The 12529-nt window shown below is 37.7% G+C and overlaps 1 protein-coding gene across 2 annotated transcripts in view; it reads right to left on the bottom strand.

Moving 5' to 3' along the window:
- The window catches only part of LOC133521624 (death-associated protein kinase related), a 359879-nt gene that overhangs the window by 239613 nt on the left and 107737 nt on the right, over positions 1-12529 (bottom strand). The window lies entirely within an intron of this gene.

Below are 12529 nucleotides of genomic sequence, written 5' to 3'. Positions count from 1 at the left end.
GTTGCTATATTACGGTGTCACATGCGTGTTTCTGACTTATGAAGTAATTATTTTTACTATGCAACCAAATGAATATTTTGTAAGTTGGCATCAATGCACTTAGTTTAAAACTGTATTCGTTTTGGTTTTGTTAGGTTGGTAGCCATTAATCGCAGTAACATTATAGCTTATAAAAGCACAAGAGCTTTTATGAGGAATAGACAATATAGACTTTTCTTGAAACCTTTTATGTATGTTCTTATATTCGTGTTAATGAATGCATAAATGACAGATAACAGTAGAGGAGTAGGAAAAAATAATAACTGTAGCGCAAACACAACGAAGAAAAACACGCACAAAGTTTTTATGGAACGAGCTTGCCCTACCCTTCGCCTTAATCGTCATTGTCATCAGAGCCCAAGTCATTAAATTTGCTGCACAATAAAACGTTTCATGTCGAATATGTCGCTTTCTCTTGTTATGATCGCTTACGTGACATGTTTACTAGTCGCATCTCGTTACGACTGATCGTTAACCAGTCGTAAAGTTTCACCGAAAATTGTTTAGCATATCGTCTTGATGAGAGCAGAGACAAGGAAATAATCAACTGTCAATCTTTATACAAAAAACACTAAGCGCCACTTAACGAGGTCTCTGGCGTACGCTTTGACCTCCGCTTAACACTGTAACGCCATTGAGCAACATTTGAGAGAGTTAAAATAGACGCCATTAAGGTGTTAAAGAGAGGTCAAAGCGCTTTACAAAATATAACACCTGTGGTTTCATTCATGTGACATAAAAATAATCTAAAATCATGTTATTTTGTATGGAGACCAGTCCTTTTTACTTACTTGTCTCTGATTAGTAGTAAACGAGCTACAGACATTGACACAGAGGTACTTTGAAAATAATTATGTTTCACGCATATTAAGAAGTCGGTGTCTAATAAATTCTTTGAGGTCTGCGAGTTCAAATTGAGTATAATCGTATAAAACGACAGACAGGCATTATTATGAGGCCCTTAGGCATGTAAATCGTCCATTGATTTGGAGAACTTTCGTGCATTTTATATTTGTATAGTCTATTTTGTGCTAAATTGATTAAATTAAAATTCGGACACATTCATGAAATGTTAACCTCAGTATCGCTTTCTGCAACTGTCCAATTTTAAACCAACCACCGAAAGCAACTGCATTTACGCAACGAATATCGAATCAAAATCATTGGCCAATTAAGAGATGGAAACGGATACTTTAACCAAAACTTGATAGCCACTTTCGAAAATAAAAAAGTAGCGGCAACCTTCCAACAGCCGTATCTTTTTACAGCCACTAAGCAAATTACTCAATGGTCTGAGTGGGCTGTATTTCGCAATAAACTCCAATAAGATCTTTTACCACACAAATTTTATTCCGAAAGGGTCAATGGACCATTTCCTTGACATTCCATTTATATTTGCTAATATCTGGCCACCGTGTTTTGCTCGGCATTGAGTTACCTTTAAACCTACATTTAGTTTGCAATGCACGTTACATTGTGGTCTATGCTTCCTTTGGAAAAACCTACAGGATTTGCAAACAATCCCATTTCAATATGAAATTCTAGAAAGACGCGAATATTACATGTATACCTAGTCCAGCCATAAATTCGGGCACACAGTTAATTGGCCCTAGAGGCTATAATTTAAAAGTTATTTAATTGTTTTATAAACTTAATCATGGGACTAAAAAGTAATAATAATTAAAAAATGCCATACCCTCTAGCCGTCCAGACATCAAAACTTGCTAAGATAAAAGCAATTTTGATTTGTCAAATAAAGATTATATTATATTATACTTTACACTTTAAACGAGCAATTCTCTCCTAAACGGATCTAACGATTTCGATGAAACTTGGTGTATGGGGGTTTTCGGGGGCGAAAAATCGACCTAGCAAGGTCTTATCTCTGGGAAAACGCGCATTTTTAAGTTTTATGTGTTTTCCGAGCAAAGCTTGATTTCCCAGATATTAAAGATTTAAATTACAATAGAACAGGTGAGTTTTTTAAAGGTCGGCTAGTAAATACGACTATGTCATGTTGTCATTTCTAGCCTTAATATGGCATGTGCCTAGAGCAGCGAATAGGGCCTAATTTCAGCACCATTTTTTGTATTGTGCTTAATGGCAGTGCGTATTGTTTTTTTTTTTTTATTTGACCAAGTTACCATATTTGTACGATTTTCAATGCATTTCTTATCAGCATACATCTAAAGAAGCGACAGATGTATTTAACAAAGTGCTGCCAGCAAGACTATCATCCCGTGTATTTTATGGTTTTGTGAGAAGACCCAGATAAGAGGTCACTGACCCCAATTTTCGCGAAAAAGTGATCCATTTTAGTGAACACACGTGCACGAGTGTAGCGAAATACCGTATTAGCCGCCATATTCCAGGATAAAAATTTAACATTTTGCTAAAGCTCATACCTAGAAGACGAAACCGGAATATGTTTATTGAACAAGTTTATTGAGGCAACATTTGAAAAAAAATTGATCTTCTGGATAAAAAATAAAGTTGTGTATCTTAAAAATAATTAAGGCATGCCCTACGTGACACATAAAAATAAGTTTCTTACGAAAAAAAGATATGGCATCGAAATTCCCGACCCGACAGAGGTGATGAGTAAGTGGAACATATTTATTAGGCACATCTCGTTCGTTAAAAAACACGTATTAACGCAAGGATGACAATATCGCCAAATCATTACACATTAGGCATGTAATTCGTAGTTGTTATGTGTACATAACATATCTTAACGTTAACGGTAGTTAACGTAGCTGCAAAATTTATGGCTAGACTACCTAGTCTAATATCCTAATTTCGCCTAATATAGTAGGCTCCCAACTACCTAGTTTAGGAACCTACGATATTAGGCGACTTGTTACAATTTCTTTACCATATTTTGTTTGTCTCTTCTTCCCCGCGTTGGCCCGCATTTTGCCACGGCTCATGGGAGCCTGGGGTTCGCTTGACAAGTAATCCTAAAATTTGGCGTAGGCACTAATTTTTACGAAAGTGACTGCCACCTTTCCTTCCAACCCAGAGGGTAAACTAGGCCTGGTGGGATTAATCCGGTTTCCTCACGATGTTTTCCTTCACCGAAAAGCGACTGGTAAATATCAAATGATATTTCGTACATAATAAGTTCCGAAAAACTCATTGGTACGAGCTGGGGTTTGAACCCGCGACCTCCGGATTGCAAGTCGCGCAGTCTTACCGCTTAGGCCACCAGCGCTTCTTATATATTTTGTTTGTCAGGAGACATTTTTTTCTTTATTTCCGATCGGTTCGATTAAGAGCGTTATGATACTTATGATTATAAATATGAACATTCCACGACACTAATCGCCATAATACGAAGTATATGACATAAGGATATGACCAAAAGCGGGCAGCTCGAAATGGCAACAAAGCGAGATAACGTTTCGCAACCCGCCGTAGGAGGAGGTGTTGCGCAAATCCGTGACGTCACCGTTCGGTTCCGGCTTCACTTTCGCGAGGCACTTTCACCCGTCCGTGGCGCCGGCGTCGGCCGGCCAGGAGTACCCAGCCTTTGGGATCGTATAATAAACATAACTCCATATTACGTTGGTACGCATTTCTATAGTAACGTTTGGGATTAGACAATGTTCAGTTCTAACTTCAGTAACGTTTGGGACTAGACAATGTTCAGTTTTATTGGAATCGATTGGTTATTCAAACAAACGAACTATACATATGCGTTTTCTATAAAAAATACAGCATATCGTTTTGAAAAAAAAAATACCTTTAACACAACTTGATCTGCTCCAACGAAATTGGTACACAATTTATGATGTCGTTTATTAAATTAAGTACGACGCTATTTTACTGCAACTTTTACTCTACACATATTAAACTTTACATTTGTTCAGGTAATTAACCTAGTCACTGTTGTCATTAAACAGCATCACGTACCTAGTACCGCACATGCCTGTAACTGTCTACTTATCTTAATGCTAATCTCATATATTCAGGTAATGAGGTTTTATTAAATTCCATGCAAAAAAAAACAGGTTTTGGTAAAATTGGACAAACCATTTTATATGATGTGAAAAGTTGGCGACCTCTGCGATAGGCATTATCATTCGGCTGGTGAGAATCGATGAGCAACCAAAACAAAGTTGATAATTTATTCGGTCAACACGCCGCAGTGACCACGCGATTGTAGCATTTGCTTTAAGTGTGTTTTTATTATGTAAACATTTGATAGAACGTTATCAATGTTTTGGTAATTAAAAAAATCCAAAGCAGAAATACTTAATATCTTCAGAATTTAAAAGTGGTATTCCTCGGAGCGTGCGTGTAAGGGGCAGCACAGGGCTCTCTGGGCAACAGGGTGCTCTCTGCTTATTGACTGCAAGTATAATGGCTACTCTAGCTTTTTGATTTACGCCACTAGATGGCAGACCCTACAATGCGCAAGGGAAAGTGCTTGAGCTTTAGGGGTCAGCACCTGCTCAGAGGCTTTAAGCGTTAAAGTTTACGATTCAGGGTCCGTAGACTAGATGTAAATAGTTCACGCTTCGTAACGTAGCTTGGTTATCTCTCTCTATCACTCTTTGATATTAGTGCGACAGAGACAGTTGCGTTTCGTTCCTATCGCTACGGAGCGTTAACGATTGGCGTTTTACCTACGCACCTAGGTCACGAGGTAGCGGACCCTCCACCGTCCATGGTCCCTATATAATATAGCATAGTTATTGATTGTAAACTAGGAGTAAAGTCTACGAAAAATGTCCTCGAATTTGACAATCGAAGGCTATATACGGCGCCATATGTTTTGTGGTAACTTAATTGTTCTCGTATGGCTTTGTAAATTACAAATTGGTTGTGTATGAACAGCATTGGTAGATAGAGATATTTAGTGAAATGCCATAAATATTCATGTCAAATAGAAACCCTGCCTGTTTTAGCTTTGCCGCACTCTAAAAATATCATATTGAGACATTATTCGTATAAGCTGAAAATTTTGGAATATTATAGCTTCGAAAATCAAATGTATATACCTACCAATAAAAAACAATATGAGTAACGGTCTCTACGAATGGTATCATTATGGCCACCATACTATTACTAAAGAAATAAGACGTTATGGGCTCTCTAGCCAAATTTCACCGGATGCATGAGTGAACATGTACCCGATATGTAAATTGAATCACAAATTTACTTGTTACACTTAAAGTAAAAATAACAAAGTAAAATACATACCAAACATGAACTCTGAAAACAATACACTTCTTTTTTTGGGCAGTCGTGTAAAAATACCTGAACGAACAAGTAAAGAACTAAAAGTAAGCGAGTGATTGTTTTTATGTTGTAAGAGCTATACATATAGCTTAAGTAGGTAAATCAAATCTCTCAATCCGTTTTGGCTGTACAGTAGATCGTACTACGTACTTATACACGAAAACATAAAATTTAAATTCGAATGAATTCCGAGAATATAACAGGCAATTCCGTTAGGTCGTAGATCCGGGGCGCTCATGTTTAATAATATTTAGTAAATAAATAGATAAATAAACAACCTTATTGTACTTATTTTTTACCAGACACAGCCTACTGTTCTTGAACCGACTGAGGTACCGAAGCTTGCTAAATTAATATTTCTATCGATGTTCTCTTGTACGCACTTTTAGTAAGAGACGCGTATGAGAGTTTAATAATACAATCGTATCTGTCTAGGCTGTAGGGGTAATTCTTAGTAATTCTGGTAATAAACTAAGTCTTGTTCTCATTAAAAACGATCTCAGTTATTTCTCGATAAAAAACGCAATTACCGCCAACGTCAAAACAATCAATTAAACGGGCACAAAAAGGTTCCACAAACATTCTCTTAAAAGATTGCGCACAAATAAAACAATCAACTATCGAGACTGTCTTCCCACACTTTCTAACGCCATTGTATCCGAGTGAGACAATCATATCTTGAGCAGATTTTATTGTCGTGCAGTAGTCACGACATTATTTTTGTTGGAAACCGGGATACTTGTGTTGTATTGACTTTCATTTGGAACATCACGATTCGTGTCGTATTAAAAGTTCTTCTAGTTATAATTTCTAATAAGATTCGTAGGTAAAATATAACGCGATTCTCTTAAGAGAGCCTTTATATATTGTTCGTTCAGTTTCAAATTGTGTAACAGCATTATAGGTTTTAGGAGTTCCTAATCAGCGGGGCGTGCCTCTATGCTCTATGGAGGCGTAGCATGCTCGCGAGACGCGGAAAATCTTGCTAGGTTAACAAAACCTATAGCCAATGTTATACTCCGGTCCTCACAGGTGTGAAGAATTTAATGACGAAACACCCGCTAAACATTCGCTAAATAAGCCTTAAAGGCAGGCGAGCCGAAAAAATAGACAGACATGACTTGATGATCTAATAATCCATTATTTCTTACTAACTGGTCTTAGATTATCTACTTATTCTTATCGAGCAGTAACAGTTAGTCTGGCTGGAAAACTACCACCTCTACCTGTGGAAACTTGTAATTGGCTTACTGTTTTAATTTCGAAACCTATTTTGTTACTTTAGCTGTAAGTTTTCCTAAAAACTAAAATAAATAAAATAAAATAAAACAATTTCTGTCCCTCGAAAAGGCGGAAAATTCAAAATAATATATTTAGAAGGGGTGATCCAAATGTAATGATAATCAGTATGAAAGACACTTTCACACGTTTAGACCATCGAATCTCTAGACCTTCTGTTCATTAAAATAAAAAGTTTAAATAAAAATGCCTTCACAGCGGCTATTACTTCGCTATCGTCCAAAAAATTGTTGCTTCTATGATCTTCCTTCAGCAGTGAAAAGACAAAATACGCTGGGAGCTAGATCTGCCGAATATGGAGGGTTTCTGACAATTTGAACTCTGCATGACGTATGGCAGCCACTGCAACATCAGCCTTGTAGGTGGGTCCTTTGTTAACATTCTAGCCTCCCAACGAGCGGAGACATTTTTCATGAGTAATTCATTCGTTAAGAATTTATGAATCAGGCCACAAGAGATCTTCGTGAGCTCAACTAGATGCCTGATAGGCATCCATCTATCTGTTAACACCAGATCGTCTTTTTTTGACGTTTTCTTATAGTAAGGCGGTCTTTGTGGCGTTCCTCTTTACTATTCCTATTAAACTCCTTGTACCCCATGCAGGTATTAGAATTCCGAGGAGCAGAGTCCCCCAATGTTCCCGCCACTTAGATGTATAGTGTATTGTATGTCCTTAGTACATATTTTTTTACAAACAGAGGTACTTGGTAACGGATCTCATTATTTTTTCTCATTTCCACGTATTTTTTTCCGACAACTAACCAATAAACTTTTATTATAAACTTTATTGGATAAAGAAAAATAGCATACCTTCAGATCCACAGCGCAGGCAGGGAAATAAATGGATTAAATTCACTGACAGATATATTTTTAAACATTCTTTTTTTTTAATTTACTAGCCAACAAACCGCTTTAAAAAAGAATATCTCTCTCTGCTGTTGTCAACCACTAAAAGTATTTGATTGCCATTACATGAGTTTTTAGCTCGAAATAAATGATTTTCATTTCATTCATTACTTTTGGATCACCCCTCGTAGGTGTCACTGTATTTGGTAAAATGGTAAATAATATGTAACCTTACCGTAATTTTATTTGCTTCACATTGCCTCTGATACAAAGGCTTGGCCATACACATACAAAAACTTCTTTAAAAAAACACTTTGTTTCCTGCACCTGACAAAAGATATACCTACCCTACATAATAATTAAGTCGCGAGATATCAAGTCACTATCGGCTTGAGAAAAAAATAACATCGTTTGCACATTAATGACAGGTATTAAATGCACGTGAAAACAAAGGCTTAGCAATTAAGAAAATAAAAGGAAAAGAACTACGCGTGACAGTAAGTAGACAATCGAATTATTCCACAATTACCGAAAGTAACAACTGTCGGCAGAGCACGAGGTCTTGACGAGGTCGCGAAAGACTGGGCAAGTGCTTCCCAACCGCGGACCAGAGGGCCTAGCCAAGATGCCAATCGTTTGCGCCGTCTCTCTAGCACTCCTCCAAATAAGGGTCTCTTTCGCTATGGCGCTTTGCTAGGCCCCCAGGTGGCCCCATAAAGATTTGGCAGTTGTCCGCAAGAGCATCGTAACTACTACCACCATTTAAGCCATTAAAATGTTCACGACCACCTTGTTTTGTTTTTGAATCTCTTTAGTCCCTGCCAATAACAAAATAATCGAGGTATTTGCTCGTCGAGTACCTAAAGGTTGAGAACCAATGAATTCAATAATTGCTAGATAAACTAGTTTTCTGTTTTACTAAAAATGTTTTGTTGATGATTGGTCAGATTAAACAATTAAAGTTGACGTTATATTGAAAAACCAGCCACGATCATGTCGGGCTATGCTCAGTATAGGGTTCAGTAGTTTACCCGTCCATCACAGTAGATTGCCTTGCCAAGCAAAAGGGAGTAGGTACCTATGTAGGTCTTTGTACGTCTTGTTACTATGAAGTGACTTTTTGCGATAACTCTAAAACGGCATAACTGATCATGTTCGCTACAGTTTTTATGAATGCCTTTATTTAGGTCTATTTTCACGATTTATTTCATATTTCTTAGACCACGGGATTCAAAGTTAGAGAGGGCGGGATACATTTTTTTCCTTTTGGAGCGATTTCTTCGGAAAATATTCACCTAATTAAAAATGTTTGTTGAAAACCCCCTCCTCGTTTTGAACGACCTATCCAACGACAGCCCACAGCCACACTATGGGATTGAAGCGGAAAAAAAAACATCCCCAACCCACGTACATACGTGTAGCGGAGGTTTTTTTATATTTTATTTTAACACTATCAAATTTACTCGTATTGATTTATACATCCATGTCAAATTGCAGCTTTCTAGCACTAACGATCGCGGAGCAAAGAGCTTGGACAGAGAGACGGTCAGACGGACACGGCGAAACTATAAGGGTTCCTAGTTGACTACGGAACCCTAAAAAGTTGGCCGAGTGAAATTGCCATTACGACAGGTTTGTTTGAGGTTGTACCTGATTAAGTAAGTTATTGAGGACAATTATTTTCAGTCAATCTACACGTAAAGAAAAAACAGTAAGCAAGAACAGAATGAGGGCACCCTCAAGAACTACAATTCGGTCTGTTTCAAAATCCGTGAAGCATATTGTAAATACATACTTAGACTGCTAACCGTAACATCAATAACGCTGAACTTTAGTTTCAAACTTCCCAATACCTTAATCAAAATTGAATCGTTTAGTACACGCCAGCGGTTCAACTGCAAACTTTCAGGCCTGATTAGATTGGATAGGAGAAACTGTTGCCTTTGCTCACTGGGCCGAATAAATATCTTAGATTAGTGCCTTGTACTCTCGATACAAAACGTAAAAGAGATACGGAGAGCCGTGTACCCGTGACAGCAACCACTAACACGGGAAAGTTTATTTAATAGAAGAACTCGTAAAGTGTGCTTTTAGTGCCAATGTGACAACTATGCTATGTTTTACACAATCACACCGAGGTACTTTAAATAATCGTTCATCTGACATTCCCTTCGATTACTTTCCTGGTTTTGAATTTACGGGAATGTAGGTTATTACGACCAATTAAAACACAAATATTTTCATGAACACCCACATAGCGACAATACTATTGATTTTATGAATGTTAAAAGCATTCACTTCTAGATAATGACGTAATGTTTGTATGAATCATAATACGACTAAATGACATGTATCAAGTATTGAATGTTCGTTTCATTATTATTTATATTGTTACGTCTGCGTTTTCAATGTCAAAAGGACCACACACTTATACGCGCTTATAAAAACGTGCGCGCAAAAAACCTTTTATTTGGAATACCACGTCAGTGGCAAATTAGCATACGGCCAGACTGATGGTAAGCAGTCACATGCGCGTTGCCGACCCTTTCAAATCCTATCCACTCCTAAGCTTGACCAAAAAATCTGTTTTTTTTTTTCGGTTTGGGGCCTTTTAAGATTAAGATTGGGTTGAACGTTTTTCGGTACCAAGGCCTCGAGGTCTGTGGAAATTAAAACTATGAAACTTACTATGTAACAACTGTCGCCACTGACTTTGATGTCTCAGCCACTTGGTAGTCTTATGATTTATTTCAAATGTTTTACACACACTCAATCTACTACGTGTTTCGTTTCTGGTTTCGACGTAGCAGTTAGCGTACGTAGAACGTAATGGTAAGCAAAAACTTATTTCGCAAGCATACTATAAAAAAGCGATTATATCATGGAGGGGGATGTTTGGCAATGATAATGTAGAACTGGTAGAGAATGCCTTATGGCATTAAGATCGCCTTTTGTACAGTGAGTTTCCTTATGTGCAATAAAGCATAAATAAATGAATAAAAAATGTCCCGCACAAGGAATCTATTGTATCCATTTTTTTGTCATATCTGATACCCCACTGTATGTTATAAATTCTAAAGTTATTAAAATTATATTATTTAATTTAATGCATGTTAATTATAAGATGTAATGTTTTGAAAAGATGTGTCCCGCAGAATTTCTTCCCGGGCCCATATTGGGATACCCTCCTCGAATTTATGAGGGATTTAAATCTTCTCGGGCAAAGGTGTAAGGAGAGATAGGGCCGGCATAGCTTTATTTGACGTTCTTAAGCGCATTGCAATACATTACAATACAATACCCTTTATTGTACACCTCACATAGTTTACAATAAATGTACATAAACAAACAAAGACAATCTGATAGAGGTAACAACAGGCGGTCTTATGGCTTAAGAGCGATCTTTTCCAGACAACCTTTGGGTATCGGTCGTCGTCCTCGTGTAATATGCCTTTATGCCTTAAGAAATTTTCATATCGCAAGATTCGCGAAAATCTGCTATCATTGCGGTCTGAATGTTAATTCCAGATAATAATGCTCTGTATATTCCTTACCTTGTAAATTGTCCAGCATATACGTCAGCAGCTTGGAGGTGCCGTTACTGTCGTTGTATATAGATAGCATCTCCTTGCTCAGCGGGTTTCCGTGCAATCCTAACTTCTGGAGGTGAAAGAGCTTGCCCAGTTCGTACGGCAACACTCTGAGGTAGTTGTTGTGTAGGAGTAACTCTCTGGAACAAAACAGTTCGGTTAGTTCTACAGGTTCGTTATTTGCTCGACATGTTCATTTTAATTTGCAAATAGGCTGTTGGGCCATTTTATTTCAAGTTGTATATTCAATCGTAGCAGTCAATCGGCTCGCAATTGCTTCGAGCAGTAATTAAGGCATCGAGTAACATATGTCATGCGATAGGCAGGGACATCATGATTCGTGAGTTTCCCGCTGTCAGGGGTTCCGTCCATTTGGCATAGCTTCCGTGACCCGAAACGCATCTGGCATAACCTATTTGGTAGAACTGTTTTTCGACGACGTAAATTTGCAGAAAGCTTTGTTTGTATATAATATACTATAACCCGAATGTTTGCGAGTCCAAATCTTAAATAGACTATAGGTAATTATCTTCGCCGACTTTTGATACGAATAATTTTATTTTGCGTTTGTTCAATTGTCCGAAACGTTATTGGTATAATCTGTTTAGCATAATACTCGTAGGTGTATGACCTAAAACGCGTCTGTCATAAGATAGGTACATTTGGTAGAACTGTTTTTTAAACTGTCACTTTGTAATAGCAAGTAATTAAATTATCACCCGTTTTTAAAGCTGATTTGCAAAAAAATCCTTTTAAATCAAAAGGTCACCTAAACCCGAATCAGAGCACCCCGCTAGCCACATGGTCTTGTCTGTCCTACCCCTAGAGAGCAATTGCTAAGACGTGCGCAGCCTCGCCTGCTGTGACGGAGCGCGAAAACGAGCTAGGCGAGCAGCTCTCGCAAGCCGAAGCTGCGAAGCCGAGTGTAGTGACCGTGCTCCGTCACGCGAGGGCGGAAGAGCTGCTCTATCTATCTATCCACACCCAACAGCTTCATTTAGTCGTGAATTGCGAAACATTCGGCAAATTTATTTCTGCCAAATAATATTCGTCCTACAAACATATATGACTCTTGCAAGTATGCAAAACTTTTCTATGCCATAAGATTTTATGCTTGTAGTAGTTTATGCTTAATAGCGAATTATGCAAAAGTAAATTATAACACAAATAATTATGCGAAATGAAACAGATCTCTCTTCGGACTTCAGAGGTCTCAATTTGGACATACATTTTATGCCAAAAGATACTTCGATCAATAAAAATTATGCGTAGTGTACGTATGCGCAACTATCCAGTACTTACCAAGTGAGTTTATGCTAACAGTATATTATGCCTAAAGTTATTATGCAGAATAGAATTATTACAAAAAAAATATGCCAAAGATAGGGAACCCGCTGTCAGATATCAGAGGGCCTATCGCGAAAAACTGCAATCGAAATGTCGTTATCTGCCTGTCTATCACTTTTTTATATTTTGTTAGACAGTGAGAAATTCGTGCGAAGTATTTA

This window comes from Cydia pomonella, chromosome 9 (assembly GCF_033807575.1).
Source record: "Cydia pomonella isolate Wapato2018A chromosome 9, ilCydPomo1, whole genome shotgun sequence".
In the NCBI taxonomy this organism is placed as follows: Eukaryota; Metazoa; Arthropoda; class Insecta; order Lepidoptera; family Tortricidae; genus Cydia; species Cydia pomonella.
This window is presented reverse-complemented; position numbering and strand designations above follow the sequence as displayed.